General features: G+C 40.8%; 1 protein-coding gene and 1 non-coding gene across 4 annotated transcripts in view; both read right to left on the minus strand.

Moving 5' to 3' along the window:
• Nucleotides 1–17,084, minus strand: part of LOC126188292 (juvenile hormone esterase-like) — a 546,097-nt gene that overhangs the window by 436,939 nt on the left and 92,074 nt on the right. The gene's annotated exons all lie outside the window — the stretch shown is intronic.
• Nucleotides 9,643–9,715, minus strand: Trnav-uac (transfer RNA valine (anticodon UAC)). Its single transcript has one exon. It is a non-coding gene; the product is annotated as a tRNA-Val (tRNA).

Here is a 17,084-nt window from a genome sequence, read left to right on the forward strand (position 1 = left end):
ATGGTATTTGCTTATACAACTTTACACATCGGTACCATATTTCTCCAACACAGAATTACACAGCCACCTGATTATTTAACAGAGAAACAAACATTTTTTTTTACTACATCAGTGACACATGTTTACGCAATTACACCGTTGGATAACTTCACACTTACGAAATTGTATTTTGTCTGTACTTTGTGAACTGCTCATATTTTTTCGGACCCATTGTGATATTATGAGAGCTTTGAATGATATATTTGGTATGGGATCATGATTTTTAAAGTACGTTTGAGGCAGATGACACTTTTGACATGAGCAGAAAAATTTTTTTAGGTTTTGAAATTATTGGTGGAAGCTACGACGTTTTCGAGATTTGACTGAGGTGTTATGATGTTATTTTTACGACGACGATGTGTATTACGCTGTTGCGGTATGTTTATGATCAATAAGCCGATGTTATATGAGGAATTTGATTATGCTACATATGTATTAAGATGAAATATTGAAAAAGTGTCGACGAATATGTATATGTGTAGTAAGGTACGGAGTAATGAATAGTGGTTAGGGACTCTGTTTTATGAAAAGGATGTTGGAAACCAAGAAACGTACTTTAAGAGTTATGAAATGTATGTAAATGCGTGAATGTATCACAATGCCACGAAAATTTTTGGACACTGTTATATTCATAGGATTTAGTTTCTACACATTTGCAACGTAAATTCTCGACCTGTGAAATTTTTATATGAGACTGTCACTGTAGCGGAAACTGCTGTCGTAAATATTTCCGTAAGAAAGTTAAGTGACCACCTGCACGTGCGTCGTGGGCACACAGCTGTGTCAGACACCTGGAGAACAAGCCTTTTCAGACGCTCAGGTTGGAAAAAAAAAAGGGAGGCCATTATCCTCGCTTTTGACATACCTTTGTAGAAAGCACCGCAAACACGACACGCTTACATCTGCACACCTGATTATGACAAGCGTCTTTCTCTAGAATTGTGGGAATTTTTACTGCGTTATGAAATGCCATATGGCTAATGAATGATGTTTCATGCCGTCCTTTGTACATATTTGCTCATTTTCTTCAATATCTAGTTTCTAGCTGCACTGCAGCATTGGTTAAAATAAAATTTAATATATGTACTAATATAGTTATTTTATACCTACAGATCCAGTCAATAAGAAATTTATGATCTGCTTCCAAGAAAACGAGGGCACATAAATAGACATTTCCCTTCACAGGCATTGCATAAATAATTTATTTACGATTTGGCAACTTATCTGCTAGTGTAAGTTCTCGTGATGCATCACTTTAGTGTTAAGATGTGACATAGGTATTAAACATGGCCATTTTTACTGTAATATTTTTTCTGCTTGAGCTTTGTCATGTATAGATATAAGTTTTATATTCTTTGTATTTTTTTATATTTGCTGCTGCTGTTTGCCAGGCATAGTGTTACTGAATTTGACTTAGTGTTACTCTTCTAAGCTAGTTTTACTACTGTTTTATTTTTATTGTTTGCTGCACATTGCCTTATATTAGTTGTAATATTACAATTGCTTTGCTAATTTCTTAATGCTGCTTGCTTCGCAAATCTGCGTTTTTTTTCATTGCTGTTTATATTAATTGTTTTATGTGATGCTGCATTGCCTCGTCCCTTGGTATATATATCTGAGCTCAGTAGATTTAAGTTAGCTTAAGAGGGGTAGACTATATAAGAAACTAACTATGATGACTTGGAAGAAATGTATTGAGAAGATATATGAAAATGGTTTGGGCAAAAAAAAGGATAATGTACAGTGGAGAAAAATTATTTTTGACAGAGGATGTGAACAGAATACAGAAAGCAGGCGTAGATAGGACTTTTTGGGAATAATGATGAACGAAGGGGGATCTCCATGCAAAATACTGCAGTAAAACAAACCCTGTCCTTTTCTTTTGTGTCATCCCTCTGTATGTTTGTGTACCCTTGTCTATTTGTGTTTTTCCTGTCTTTATGTGTTTAGCTGATGAGAGCTATGTTGTAGAATTTTTCTAATACTCTGTTATTTACTTTGTAAAGACGTTTAGACATTATGTATTCTGTTTTGTTTTAATGCTCATGTGTAAAGCTGATGTTTCAAAAGTTATTCTGATCTTTTATGTATTTACTTATGTCATAATTCCTGTAACACTGATGTATATGTCTATTTCTATTCTTTTGTAAAGCCTGTACTACAAATGTTATCTGTATTGTTATGTTTTTAATTATGTATTTTGTACCTTTGTAATCGTATTCTTATGTTATAAAATTGTAATTGACACCAGTTCATCAAATTAAGTAACTTGTAAGCATTCATTTCACTGCACATATTTCTGTTCGTCATAGTAATGCACAATATGTGAGAAGTAGGGACTGTTAGTGTTTGCACGTTTGTTAATAGTTCAGCAAGGGACTGGATAACAGCATTGCTGTTTCTAAGGACAATTCCAAAAAACTTTGTGAGTGCACAAGTGGTGGTTCATGGACTTGCTATATTGTCCGCAAGACTCTTCGATGGTGATTGTGCACCTGCACAGTCACAACAGATGACTGCTGGCCATCTCTACAAGGACTGCAGTGGGTCTACACCTTTGCTGACTCACCAATACCATTATTTCTACAAGGACTGCAGTGGGTCTGCTCTGTGACGACCTACCTACCAATATTCTTCAAAAGTTCGAATGACTCTGCGGTGGGTTTGCTCTGTTGTGGCCCATTACCTGTCTGCATGTCAAGAGTCAGCACTGTCTTTCCGTTGGAAGGACAACACTACTTCTTCAAGACTGCATGGAAATCCACTACTTCCGTGTGCATTGTCTTTTACTGCTCAGACTTTGAAAAAAAAAAAACAAAAAACACTGAAATTTTACTATGATGAATGATCAGGACTGTCTTTATGGACTGTGAGAAAATTTTAGCTTTTGACCAACATTGTATCAATAAGTGTGTGAATTGGATATCTTTGTTAGTGTAATTATGAAAAATTTTATCAAATCATTACTGGCCACTGGCCAAAAAAAATTTGTAAAATTTTTTTGTGGGGAGCACGGGGGCTATGGAAGTAGGCTGTTTATGTTTTCTTATTGGCAACGTTACGTAGCGCTCTGTATGAAAATCACTGGCTGTGCTGTGTGCAGTCTGTGGCTAGTTTTCATTGTTGTCTGCCATTGTAGTGTTGGGCAGCGGCAGCTGGATGTGAACAGCGCGTAGCGTTGCGCAGTTGGAGGTGAGCCGCCAGCAGTGGTGGACGTGGGAAATGAGATGGCGGATTTTTGAGTACAGAATGGGTATTATGAACTGCTATGTATATTATGCTTTTTCTACACTATTAAGGTAAATACATTGTTTGTTCTCTACAACAATCTTTCATTTGCTAACTATGCCTATCAGTAGTTAGTGCCTTCAGTAGTTTGAATCTTTTATTTAGCTGGCAGTAGTAGCGCTCGCTGTATTGCAGTAGTTCCAGTAACGAAGATTTTTGTGAGGTAAGTGATTTGTGAAAGGTATAGGTTAATGTTAGTGAGGGCCATTCTTTTGTAGAGATTTTTGAAAGTCAGATTGCGTTGCGCTAAATAATATTGTGTGTCAGGTTAAGCACAGTCTTGTATAAATTGTTTTAATGGGACGTTTCAAGCTCCGCTACGTTAGGAAGTGTTAGGAGGTAGAGAGACAAAGTCAGCCCGCGTCCGAACTACTTGCCCCACTGCAGGAAAGACCCCTGGTACTTATCTGACAGCTGGCTGAGACATGAGGCCGACCTGGAGAGACTGGAACGATGAAACATCTCCGGGCTCTCCAGGGCCGGAGGCTAGTGCTCTATGGGCTACAACGAGAAAGAACCGACGCCATTACCTGGGTCTGAACCCGGGATATCAGGCCCGCTAGACCACCAGGGCCACATCAAGAAATGATATTACTGATAAACCGGCTTCTTTCTCATCTTATAAATCCCAAACCTGCTGGAGTCAAAGGCGATTACATTACCGTTGAAGGTGTTGCTATTAGATTTAATCCAAAAAACGCGAATGTATTTTCTGTAACGTCTATTACCAGAGCTGGGAGGGGTACTTTATGATCACCCAAAAAATAAAACCAAAATTCATTAGTTGTTGTTGACTTATATTAACAACATAGTTTTTAAAAGAGGTACTGTTGTGCAACCTGAAAATGTTGAATATGTCATTGATTGTGAAAACTCATATCTGCTACTAAGACTTATGTTTTTGGGTTAAGTTTAACAGAAAAATTTAAAACTTTTTTCAAATCTTGTGGAATACTTCATTAACAACATGAACCATATTTTTCAAAATTTTAAAATGTGAAATGCGTCAGTAAATAACTTTCAAAAGGTGGGCATTAAGTACACCCCCGCTACTCCCCACCCCCTCGCTATTGCATGAGTTAAACACACTGAGGGGACCGTCTGGGCTAGTTGGGTCCCGTTGTGCGATTTTAAACAGAGGTGGGGCGCATAAAAGCCGAAAGCGCGTTCCCTTGCTTGGGCGGATTGTGCTTAAGCTTTTCTTTCACGGGACTCTAAAATGCACTTGAGCGAGGAGCTGGTGACGTAAGAGCATGGAATTTCAAATTCCACTACATCGCGGAGCCTGAAATAAAGAATGTGGTGAGTCAGAGTTTTGCCTCGTGAAGAGGATCGTGACCAATGAGACGCAACATCGATTTACGTCACAAGCAGAACCTACGAGCAGCCATATCGTATGGCGTTAAACGTCGTATTTGGTGGGTTTCCTTTATCATGGAGTATGTGATATGGATATAAATTGTTTCAAAGCAATATTAAATCAAGGATCTCTTAAACCGCGTCGTTTTAGCTACTGTTAGTTGTAATAAAATTACAGGACACTACATATCTGTAGCTAAGGCTTCTTTTAGTTGATGTATAAAGTGTTATAAATTGTGTGCTATGAAAGTGTACCGTTTCACTGCTGCAGCACAATAATAATTTATTAAAAGCGCGTCGTTTTGGTACAATTTGCATATTAAGTATCAGATAATAAGATCTGTAGATACTCTCTTTAGACAATGTGTACCACATATGATCTGCCTGCGATGTCGAACTTGTAGCATAGCTGATAGTTTCGTGAGCTCCTTCCAAACCTTTTTTCGCATTTTTTTTCCTAAAAGATTCTGTGTCTTTCGTATTAATTTAATAGTAGTATTCTCTGAAAAGGTCAGTGTTATTTATTATAAATAATGTATTAGCTGAAATTGTAGTTGCAAACGCCAACGACTGAAATGTTTCCCTCGTGATCAGAAATCTTAACGTGCCTTCCAGTCCCTATCACACAAAACACAAGTTACACACTGCAAGTTTCTACTATTATGAGGCTTCGTGGAAACTGTATACCCTACCTCTTAGTTTTATGGATTGGCTCTGAGCACTATGGGACTTAACTGCTGAGGTCATCAGTCGCCTAGAGCTTAGAACTACTTGAACCTAACTAACCTAAGGACGTCACACACATCCATGCCCGAGGCAGGATTCGAGCCTGCGACCGTAGCGGTTGCGCGGTTCCAGACTGAAGCGCCTAGAACCGCTCGGCCACTCCGGCCTGCTTTAAGGATTGCCTCAATCTTGTATCTTTCCGGTGATTATCGTTATCAATGATGATGAGCAGCTTCGAAAAAATCTCCTCTTCCTTTCATATCAAATTACGAAACGAGTCACGATCTTGAAACCTATGTGGTGAAGTACTTTACTTCAGAGTGATTTTAGTCACAGCAACATCGAGAATATGGATATCACGCATCCGCAAACTGACATTAGACACTATACTTTAACTGTATTGAATTTAAAACCGACAGTGGGATGAAGATTAAACTGAGTTACGAATAACTTCTACTAGTATGTATCTCATATCGTTGTACAGCTTTCTGTACTCCTCCTCTCTCAGCATTTCAATGTTCGAGACACCGAGGACTCCAGATTCTTCTTCGCGATTTTCTGCGCCCTTCTTCGACAGCCCCTAACCGAGCTAACGCAGTTATATCACGCGCGTCCATTTTCGTAAAGAAACTGTGTGACTTACGCGCTAGATGGATCCTGGAACCGCTGCTGGAAGCAAACCACGATGAGGAGCACGTTCCGTGAGATGTAAAAGGTCTTTGCAGAGCGTGCAGCAACCACGACGGGAAACACGTCCGGCGTGCTTCGCAATAGCGACGCGACGGCTGAAAGCGTTCTCTGGTGTACCAGGCGAGTGTCAGAGTCTAGGGAGCCTACAATCGCTCTGTAGGAGACGTCCTCATATCAGAGTGTGGAGGCAGTAGCTATCTGTAGGTGACGCTCAACACAGGCAACGGACTCGGCGATTTTTGCTTCTGTGGAAACTTGAAGTGTCGTGTTTTTGTATGACTGAACTGTTTCATTTCTTATAATAGACAGACGGTTGTGGTAGCTCCTTTCTTAATGGCGGGGTAGTGCTTTGCGCTGCTGTTATCTTGTTACTGTTTGTTCCAAGTTCCACGCAATATCTCACGGAAGTCCTCATCGAACGCGTTTTCCAGTGCCACAGAAGTCTGTTTAAAAAAAAAATTTAAATAGGAGGTTGTCAGCTATAAATGTTAAAGATTACTGGCGCACCACAGAAAATTCGACCCTGCACAACCATTAGAGACGTGGAAACGCAGTCTGCATATTGGCGAGAGCCCCGGGGCACGCAGTTCGCGCGTGGCTGTCCCGGCAGACGACGCATGCACCAGTCGCAAGGCCAACCGCAGGCCAGCAGTTATTCTGGGCGGACGCGTCGTTCGTCGTTATCGCAACCTGAAACGGCGAACGCATTTCCAGAGGAGAACTACTCCAAACAGAAGGAAACCGAAGACTGCGCTACCCGCATTTTCCCCGTCAACTGCGCGCCCTTACAGCTTGGACGCTGGAAACTGTAAACACAGCTGTCGAAAGTAAAATACTCCTTGTGAGGGCTCCCCAGGAGGAGCCCTGTTAGTCATAATGGGGCTCTGTCCTCTGGATATAAACATAAGAGAGCAGGCCGCATGGTACTGGGCTAAGAAAGACAACATTACAAATGTAGAAGAAATTATGGGAGCACCTTTTAGGGATAAGGTTGAGATAAGGAGGAGGGGTGAAGATTTATGGCAGGAGTAATGGGAGATGGACGAAACTGATAGAAGGACTTTTCAGCTCCTACGAAATGTAAGGGAAAGAATGGTAATGAAATATTTTAAGCCGACTCGGGGATTGTTCCACTTCCTCACTGGTCATGGCCCCTATCCGACTTACCTCTGTCGGTTTGGGAAAAGGGCGACGCCCGCGTGTGACTGTGGCGCATCAGAGGCTACTCCTGACCATGTGGTCTATGAGTGCCCCCTTTTCGATGATGTAGCAGCCGCACTACGACAACTGCCGAGTAACAATACTTACGACCTACTCAGACAAGAAGAGACCTTTCAAACACTGAACACATTAGCCAACGAGGTATCGCGAAAAGTACTAACAATATTCTTGAGAGACTTTCGTGACTAGTTACTAATCACCAATCGCGTCCAGCACTCCGATCCCGTACTGCCTGTTCGTGGATAGGTCGACTAAACAGTTGGAAACCGCCACGTGCAGGACTAGGGGGACTGGGGTGATCTACTTCACGGTTTTGACAAATGCACCGATTATGACGTAGATTAGGTAGTAGTTTTAGTAGAATAGAATAGGATAGGGTCAACGCTGCAGGCAGTTAACACAAATCACCTGTAGTTATTAGAAAGTATGCTAACACTAGAAGTAGTCTGCCCATTAACCCATATAGTACTATCTGTAGTATTGTAAATTAAATATGTAGTAGCTGCAGTTATAATAACATTATACAACATTAAGACCCACTAATCACTAAGGTGGTGGGTTACTCTTGTATAATTATTATGAATGGAAATAAAGAATTTTTTTTTTAAATAAAGAAACGAAATCATATGGTAAATATCTATGAAGTGAGCATTCTGATGCGCCAACGTACACGGTGTTTCAAAAAGGACTTTACAACTTCGAAAATTCATATAAATTAATTCAAAGTACCCAGAAAGGTGATTGTACTGTCAGTTTGTAGGGAAATACATAAAGTATTGTTTCGCGTAGTTCGCTAGTGCCGAATCGCACCGTAAGGAGCACTAGTAGCAGCTGCGTTAAAGATGGCTTCCTTCATTGGACCCGAGCGTGATAACTGTGTCTTTTGGTTTGAAGAATCGAAGTCGGCGGCAACAGTTCAACCGAATTTGCGTACCAAGTACACTAAAGATCCTACTAGTAGGCCTACAGTTTATGAGTGGCACATGCCAAATGTTTTGTAGAAAAAGGGTGCTATGTAAGACTTGGGAAATCATCAGGTCGTCCAAGCATATCTGACGACGTCGTTGAGGGAGCGAGACAGCGTTTTGTCAACAGCCCTACAAAATCGACCCGACGTGCATCTCGCGAACTGCAAATCCCACATAAGACTGTTTAGCGCTTGTTGAGAGACCGTTTCCATTTGAAACTGTACAGACTGACGATCGTACAAGCAATAAAAGACGCAGATAAAATTTCTCGCAAGAACTTCTGTACGGATATTTTAAATCGATTACATGAGGATGAACATTTCTTGGACAAAATCACCTTCCAATGAAATGAATACCCGTAGCTGCATACAGGCGTTGATGTAAGTCAACGAGGACAGTTGAAAATGTGTGCCCTGACCGGGACCCGAACCCAGGATCTCCTGATTACATGGCAGACGCTCTATCCATCTTTTTTTCCATTTTATTCAATATTGTTCTTTGCGTTTGGTCTGGGCGGACGTCACAGGACATCCGTTCAAGTTGATTGTTGATTCCTTTAATCAGTTTTTTTATTACAGAGGGTGAACACAGCGAGGTACCATGCAGGCGATCCATCTGAGCCACCGAGGACACAGAGGTAAGTGAGACTGCAAGGACTTGTCTCTGTCACGCCTCCCACGAGACCCACATTCGCAACTTATAGTCGTGCACTATATTCATAGCGCCCCTGCCCATTACACTCATTACTCGCGGCCTTACTGCCGATTCCAGTAAGAGTTCGGGCATTGTTTGTGCATCCGCACAGAAAAAGATGGTCCTTGCGAAACTGGACTGAAAGAACGAAGACCGAGGTAAAACGCCTCGTCGACTACGATGTCAACAGTACAAACTCGGACTGGTGAATAATGGGTTAGAACGTCGGCACTGTTCTAGTCAACGAAACTATTCCGGTATTTGCCTTAACCTATTTAGGAAAACTATACGTTGCTGGTAAATTAGCACCTGTAAATATCCTGCGAAAATGGGCACCTTTACAAGCTTTGAGAATGCGATGTACAGTCTATTTCAGCTTTGTCTCATATTGATCTTGTCCATGCTGAGTAGCACTGAAGTGAGTCGAGCAGTTCTTGTTCACGTAGTCATTCTTTGAGCTCTTAGTATTCTAGAAAGTGGTGCCGGAGCGTAGAATCCGATAAAATAAATATTTCTTTCACATAGAGTCGTTCATATTTACAATTCTCATTCCCCACTAGCATCTCCTGTAGCATTTCAGTTACATAGAATTAGCATGATGTTTGCAAACAGACATCTACAAGTAAAATTATGTGTATATCACGATTTTAAAAATACTTGGTTCCGCCCGGGATCGAACCGGGGACCTTCTGCGTGTAAAGCAGACGTGATAACCACTACACCACGAAACCACATGTGGGCATATTGTGAATAATAAGAGTCACATCATTAGAGCATTCCATTACTCTCTTGACTGCAGAGTAGCCATTGTAAGGACAAGCCTATAAATTTTTCGAAAGAGAACGACCTTGGCATCATAATTATTTATTAAACGTTTGTTTTCAAGACTACTTCGCTCGGTGACGAAGCTAGACTGTGAGAACAAGACGAATACGACAAGGAGTTACTAATGGAGTTCCTCTTCGGAACGATGTGCCACTGTTTCAGGAAGGTCATGCTTTCTCAAAGGGCGGGCAGGCGTCATCGGGGCATTTCTCCGCGGCAGCTCGACGAGCACTTCCACTAGCATTGCGCAGAGCTGGTTATGGCGCTCGTTAAACAAATCGTTGAGTCAAGTGGCACAGGATTTAAGATTTAGATGTTTGGTATTTGGTATGAGTGGGACTGAACTCTAATTTTTTGCGGTTTTTCGGAATACTTAATGGTGAACGCTATAAGAATTCCTTCGCTTGGCTACTAGCGTTGCACTCCCCGTAACTGTTCGCCTAAGATTGTGTTCTGGTTGAAAAACCTGTAGTATTCCTGAGCGAACGGGGTATGAGTGACAGCAAGACGGATATGGTCGTGGCAGCTCCTCACTTGTGTTTCTTCCGCGATGCACAATAGCGTGTAATCAAAATAATAGCTGTAGCTCAACCAAGATCACCTTGCAGACATTTATATCAGGACCTCGGGATATTCACAGTACCTTCGCCACACATATATTCACTTCTGAAATTTGTTATTAATAACCCATCGCAATTCAAATATTATAGCGAAGTACTTAGCTACAACACTAGAAAAAAGGATGAATTCCACTATTCTGGATTAACTCTGACTATGGCACAGAAAGGGGTGAACTATGCTTCCAAAAAAATCTTTGGCCATTTCCTGAATAGCATTAAAGTGTGACAGATAGCAACCAACACTTAAAAGCAAATTAAAAGAATTTTAGAATGTAAACTACTTATATTCAATAGACTAATTTTTAGATATGAAGTAGTAACTTTCTCTCTCGCGCGCGCGCTCTCTCTCTCTCCCTCTCCCTCTCTCCCTCTCTCTAAAAGGCCCCTGCGAGCACGGAGAAGTGCCGCAACATTTTTTTTGAAGTAGTGTTGGAGGGAACTGACACCATCAATCCTGCAGGGCTGTCCATAAATTCGTAAGACAACGAGGGGGTGGAGGACTGCACTTTGCAAGGCATCACAGATATGCTCAATAATGTTCATGTCTGGGGCGTGTGGTGACCACCGGAAGTGTTTAAACTCAGAAGAGCGTTCCTGGAGTAACTCCGTAGCAATTCTGGGCGCGTGGAGTGCCGCATGGTCCTGCTGTAATTGCCGAAGTCCGTCGGAATGCACAATAGACATGAACGGACGTAGGTGATCAGACAGGATGCTTATGTGTGTTTCACATGTCAGAGTCGTATCCAAACGAATCTAAAGCTCACACACCCCACATCTTAACAGTCGCCTGCTGACATGCAGGGTCCATGGATTCATGAGGTTGTCTCCATACTCATACACGTCCGGCCGCTCGAAACAATTTGAAACGAGACTTGTCCCACCAGGCAACATGTTTCCAGTCATCAACGGTCCAATGCCGGTGTTGACGGGCCTAGGCGAGGCGTAAAGCGTTGTGTCGTGCAGTCGTAAAGGGTACACTAGTGGACGTTCGGCTCCGAAAGCCCATATCGATGATGTTTCATTGAATGGTTCGCACTCTGACAGTTGTCAATGGCCCACAACTGAAATCTGCAGCGATTTACGGAGGGGTCCGACTTCTGTCATGTTGAACGATTCTCTTCAGTCGTCGTTGGTCCCGTTCTTGAAGGATCTTTTTCCGGTCGAGGCGATGTCGAAGATCTGATGTTTTACCGGATTCCTGATATTCACAGTACACTCGTGAAATGATCGACAAGAAAATCCCCACTTCATCTCTACCTCGGAGATGCTGTGTCCCATCGTTCGTGCGCGAACTATAACACCACGTTCAAACTCACTTGAATCTTGATAAGCTGCCATTGTAGCAGCAGTAACCGATCTAACAACTGCGCCAGTCACTTGTTGTCTTATATAAGCGTTGCCGACTGCAGCGCCGTATCCTGCCTGTTTACAAATATCTGTGTGTGCGTGTGTGTGTGTGTGTCTGTGTAATGAAAACTTATATTAAACTTACACGTTCCACATCTTAGAAAGTATCGAATTCCTGATCTATGGAACAAGTATTATTGTAATGTAATGTAGGTTACGGTCCTAGGTATCACGTTCTGCAGCCTTTCACCCTGGCGTGCCTTCGTTTGTGACCAATCGATGAAAAAAATATTTCGGAATTTCGCGCGATTGTTTGCAGCCTTAAAAATAGTTATGTTAATTAGACTGTTGGTCGTGCGCAACATGCCGACACAGTAGCTCAGCGCGTTCTGTCGAAGGGTTAGCTGCCCTCTCTAATAAAAAAAAAAAAATGCGTGAATGGATTAACGGCGAACTAAAACGGATGTCATGGGACGTCCGTCCAGAACAAATGCAACGATCAATAACGAAAAAAGTGGGTTGAAAAAAAAAAAGACGAAAACCAGCTATCGTTCGGGTTTTCTCATCCAAAAGGTTTTTTTAGTTTTAAATTTTTATCGAAACAACTCTGATCGTTATTTTTAGTCAGTTAATTGGTTTAAAAGTAATTTTTTTATATTTCTATTCCTCTGTCACGTCATTTTAATCAGCGTATAAGCTGTTTCAATTGCTCTCATTTGTTCTTCCAGACGTTTTTTTTCCACTTGGAATTTTTGTGCATGTCAATTTCATTATTTTTAAAATGTCAATTTATCTGTTAAAAAACGAGGATGAAATAATCTATTCATTTTGACTGTGTAATGATATCGAAACTTTATTTTTCGCTACAAGATATAGATTTTTTTGCAAAGCAATTTTCATGTAAATATTTAAAAGATAAATTCCCATTGCACTATGCACAAAATAACGCGGATGAACGTTTAAATGAAAGATGGGATTGTAATTAAAACTAAACTCCGGCAAAATGAGGAAAGAAAATAACGTATGGAATAACAAGGAAGAAAATTTGATATGATAAAACGGAAGAAATTATATCGAAAGCAATAAGCAACAATAATTAAATTCACATGCACAAAAATTCCAAGTGGAGAAATAATGTCAGTAAGAAGAAAAATAATGTAACAAAGGAATCCAAACAAAAAAAATACCTTTATACCAGTTAACTGAAAAAAAATAACGATCAAAGTCATTTCGACAAAGACTTAAGAAATGTTCAGTGTACCTGAGGAGATTCGAGCTTCCAAGATTTCACAAATGCGGACCGCATGGTAACCGTTATGCTACGGTAACATTCTGATTACTATTTTTAAAGCTGTAAAGCATCACGTGAAATTTCAAAATACTTTTTTTTTCACCGTTACTCCAAAATAATGGTCCACCAGGGTGAATGACTGCGAGGTGTGATACCTTGGACCTTAACTTACATCACCCTATACGTTGTTTCAAAACGTCAGTCCCAGCACTGGGGGATCTCCCTTGTAAGACAAGGTCGGCCTGATTACATCCCACGCCGACAGCGCTCTACACCTGTACCGGAACCTACGAAACAGGCATCGTAGAGAGAAGATGGCGCCGGAGAAAATCGCATGATTGGGTGGCAGCTGGCCCCTCCCGCCCGACTCGCTGAAATGTCAGGGTTATTATAATGGAAACATTGATGACTTTTTTACTTTAATTTTTTTGTTGGATTATGAAAAGCTATTGTACTTGAAGTCTGTACCTTAATCGAGGCTTTCTTTCTGAGTAAGCTATTCAGATCGAGCTATATTGAGACACAGAACCTATAAATAATTATTTAATGAAAAGCATCTTAATACAACACATTCTTAAAACAGATTAAGAAGGAGAAAATAATTTCTCCTAGCCCCATATAGATATCTAACCCCATTAGAGACAGTCCTGAAAATTTCTGTCTGTGAGTTTTTAATATCTATGAAAATACTTGTAGAATTGAAAAAGCAAAACTTGGTGCACATAGATAAGGTAATGAAGTGAACTTTTCTTGTATCAGTTACACAGTGCATGCGTCCCACGTTTTTTATTTTAAATTCAGCAAGTATTTTCATGTTGTTGTTGTTCTGGTCTTCAGTCGTGAGACTGGTTTGATGCAGCTCTCCATGCTACTCTATCCTGTGCAAGATTCTTCATCTCCCAGTACCTACTGCAAACCACATCCTTCTGAATCTGCTTAGTGTATTCATCTCTTGGTCTCCCTCTACGATTTTTACCCTCCACGCTGCCCTCCAATGCTAAATTTGTGATCCCTTGATGCCTCAGGACATGTCCTACCAACCGATCCCTTCTTCTAGTCAAGTTGTGCCACAAACTTCTCTTCTCCCCAATTCTATTCAATACCTCCTCATTAGTTAACTGATCTGCCTATCTAATCTTCAGCATTCTTCTGTAGCACCACATTTCGAAAGCTTTTATTCTCTTCTTGCCCAAACTATTTATCGTCCACGTTTCACTTCCATACATGGCTACACTCCATACAAATACTTTCAGAAACGACTTCCTGACACTTAAATCTATACTCGATGTTAACAAATTTCTCCTCTTCAGAAACGCTTTCCTTGCCATTGCCAGTCTACATTTTATATCCTCTCTACTTCGACCATCATCAGTTATTTTGCTCCCCAAATAGCAAAACTCCTTTACCACTTCAAGCGTCTCATTTCCTAATCTAATTCCCTCAGCATCACCTAACTTAATTCGACTACATTCCATTATCCTCGTTTTGCTTTTGTTGATGTTCATCTTATATCCTCCTTTCAAGACACTGTCCATTCCGTTCAACTGCTCTTCCAAGTCCTTTGCTGTCTCTGACAGAATTACAAAACTATTAAAAGTTCACAAGCACAAATTTTCAGGATTATGTATATAGGGCTAGGAATCTGTAGGAGGCTAAAAGAAATGGTTTTGTACTTTTTAGTCTCTTTTAAAAACGTATTATATTAAGAAGGTTTTCATTCAAATGAATATTATTTTCTGCTTTCTAATGTTGCCTGAGTCTAGAATTATTACATGTCATTGCAAACATTTCGATTAGATTACAACAGATACATGTGGTTAATTTCAGGATTATTTCAGTCTCTCTCCACCTGAATCAACCAATACATTGTTTTTCCTCCGATTATCTCACCACGACTTAGAGAGACTTGAGCTCACACGGGGACTTCCCAGAAACCGTTCTAACCACAAAACATTCGCACGAGGGGCAGTAAGTAGGGAAAATAGCAGTCGTACACGAAGCACCCTACGCCACATACCACACTCGGAAACGAGTTAATATTGCGTTGTCATTGAATTCTGAGCTATGTTGAAATTTTCAAATCTCTAACTCATCAGGGAGTAATTGTGATAAACAAAGTACCCTCCGCCGCACATCACGTAAGAAAACGAGTTAAAATTCCACTGTCATTCAATTTTGAGCTATGTTGAAATTTCCACTCCTCTAGCTCAACGGGAAGTTAGTTTAAAATCATTTACAAAATTTTTTGTGGAACAAACCGACAAGAAAACGACCTAATAAAAACGTATTAAAATGTGGCTGTGCTATTCGCCGTGCTTCGTAGAAAAGTTTCTTAACGAGCTGTTCAAATTGAAATTTTCCGTGGTTTCCCTAACTGAGTTAATGCGAATACAGAAATAGTTCCTTTGAAACGGAAACTTCGATTTCTTTCCCTTTCTTTTTTTTTATTTGTACTTGCGCTTCGTCTCTAACTTCAACGTCTACGAGACGCTAAACCTTGGTTTCTTGGTTTCCTTTTCGAAAATAACGTTAGCTCACGAACTGTAGCAAAAGTAAGCAGCATGAATCACTTCTTCCTCCCATATGATACATATAGGATTAATATTTAAATGGGAAAAGGCAATGACTGTTTCCGAGGACATTCCAGCTGTACTGAATCGTACGAAACGCCTGGTGATATGCGACTTCCAGTGCGTCGTATCATTCAGTGTTTGTATAAATCAGAGGGAGTGAAGTCGTGAACTATATGACCGTTCATTGTGAGGTGATACGCTGAAAAAAAACTGAAAAAAACAGTTATACAGTGTTCTACGAACCATATCGTACATGCAATCGTAAGGGTAATAGTCAACCTTGGCAATCAACTTAAAGACTGAATAATAACTCCTCGGAAATGCACCTTGTGCTTTTTATTGCCTCTAAAGACGTCATAACCATAAATGTACACATAATATAATCGTGATGTAACACAGGCAGACGATCCACCACGTATGTCAGCGTGTGAACGCAGTGATACGCACACAAACATCGCCTCGCATACTACGATTTGTTTCTCAATGCAGGATGCGCCTCACGGGTGAAGCAAAGGTTATTGCAAAATGTTTGGTACAACTTAACTTCCTTGCAGATAAAACTGTGTGGGAGTCTAGGACTCGAATCACAGAACCTTATATCTTGCGGGCAAATGCTCTATCAACTAAGCTGTCCATCCATGACTCACGAGCTTTACTAATTCTGGAAACCTGTTATAATGTTTTTACAGAGAATCACCTCTCAGAGTTAGTTCCGGTAGTTGTGTACACTATTTGTAACTAGTTACTTCTATAAACTAATTTGACTTTCTATACAATAAGGCGGTTTCTGGAGCGTGATCCACAGAACATGTAAATAACTAGTTTCTTGAGAAACAATTTCCATATCAACAGAACAGCCCGTACAGAGTCAAATACTCAGAAATAAATAAATAAATAAAATCCGAAGTGTCAACAAGCAGCTGATACCCGAGGTCAGAGCAATAAGCGAACAGCGACACTGATAAGCGATGAGCTGGCTTTCCCTGCGAGCTGCCAACAGAAAGGCGCTCAAGTAGACTGCTCCAACACACCGTAGCGATTTCGACTTGACCAAATTGTCTTACATGGCAACATATTCTGCATTTCAATTTGCCCAAAGTACACACATCAAAAAAAGTTGTGCATCACCGCGGTTCTCAGAACTCCTGAAGATAAACGTTGACTGTGGATACTGTATCACTGACACAGTCCCTTTGACTGTTCAGAGATGTCACTAAACCTGCTCAAAGGTGTAAACAACAACTCATGAGCAGCGCCTATTAGACGGAGGGGGTTCGACAGCCGATCAGTTCCAGTCATTCCACCAGGAAGGAGGTACACAGCTCGTGTTGTCTGTAGTTCAACCATGCCTAGATGGTCAATACCGCGGTTCGTTCGCGTCCGCATTGTTACTTTGTGCCAGGAAAGGCTCTCAACAAGGGAAGTGCCCAGGCGTCTCGGAGTG

Source organism: Schistocerca cancellata, chromosome 5 (genome assembly GCF_023864275.1).
Source record: "Schistocerca cancellata isolate TAMUIC-IGC-003103 chromosome 5, iqSchCanc2.1, whole genome shotgun sequence".
Lineage (NCBI taxonomy): Eukaryota > Metazoa > Arthropoda > Insecta > Orthoptera > Acrididae > Schistocerca > Schistocerca cancellata.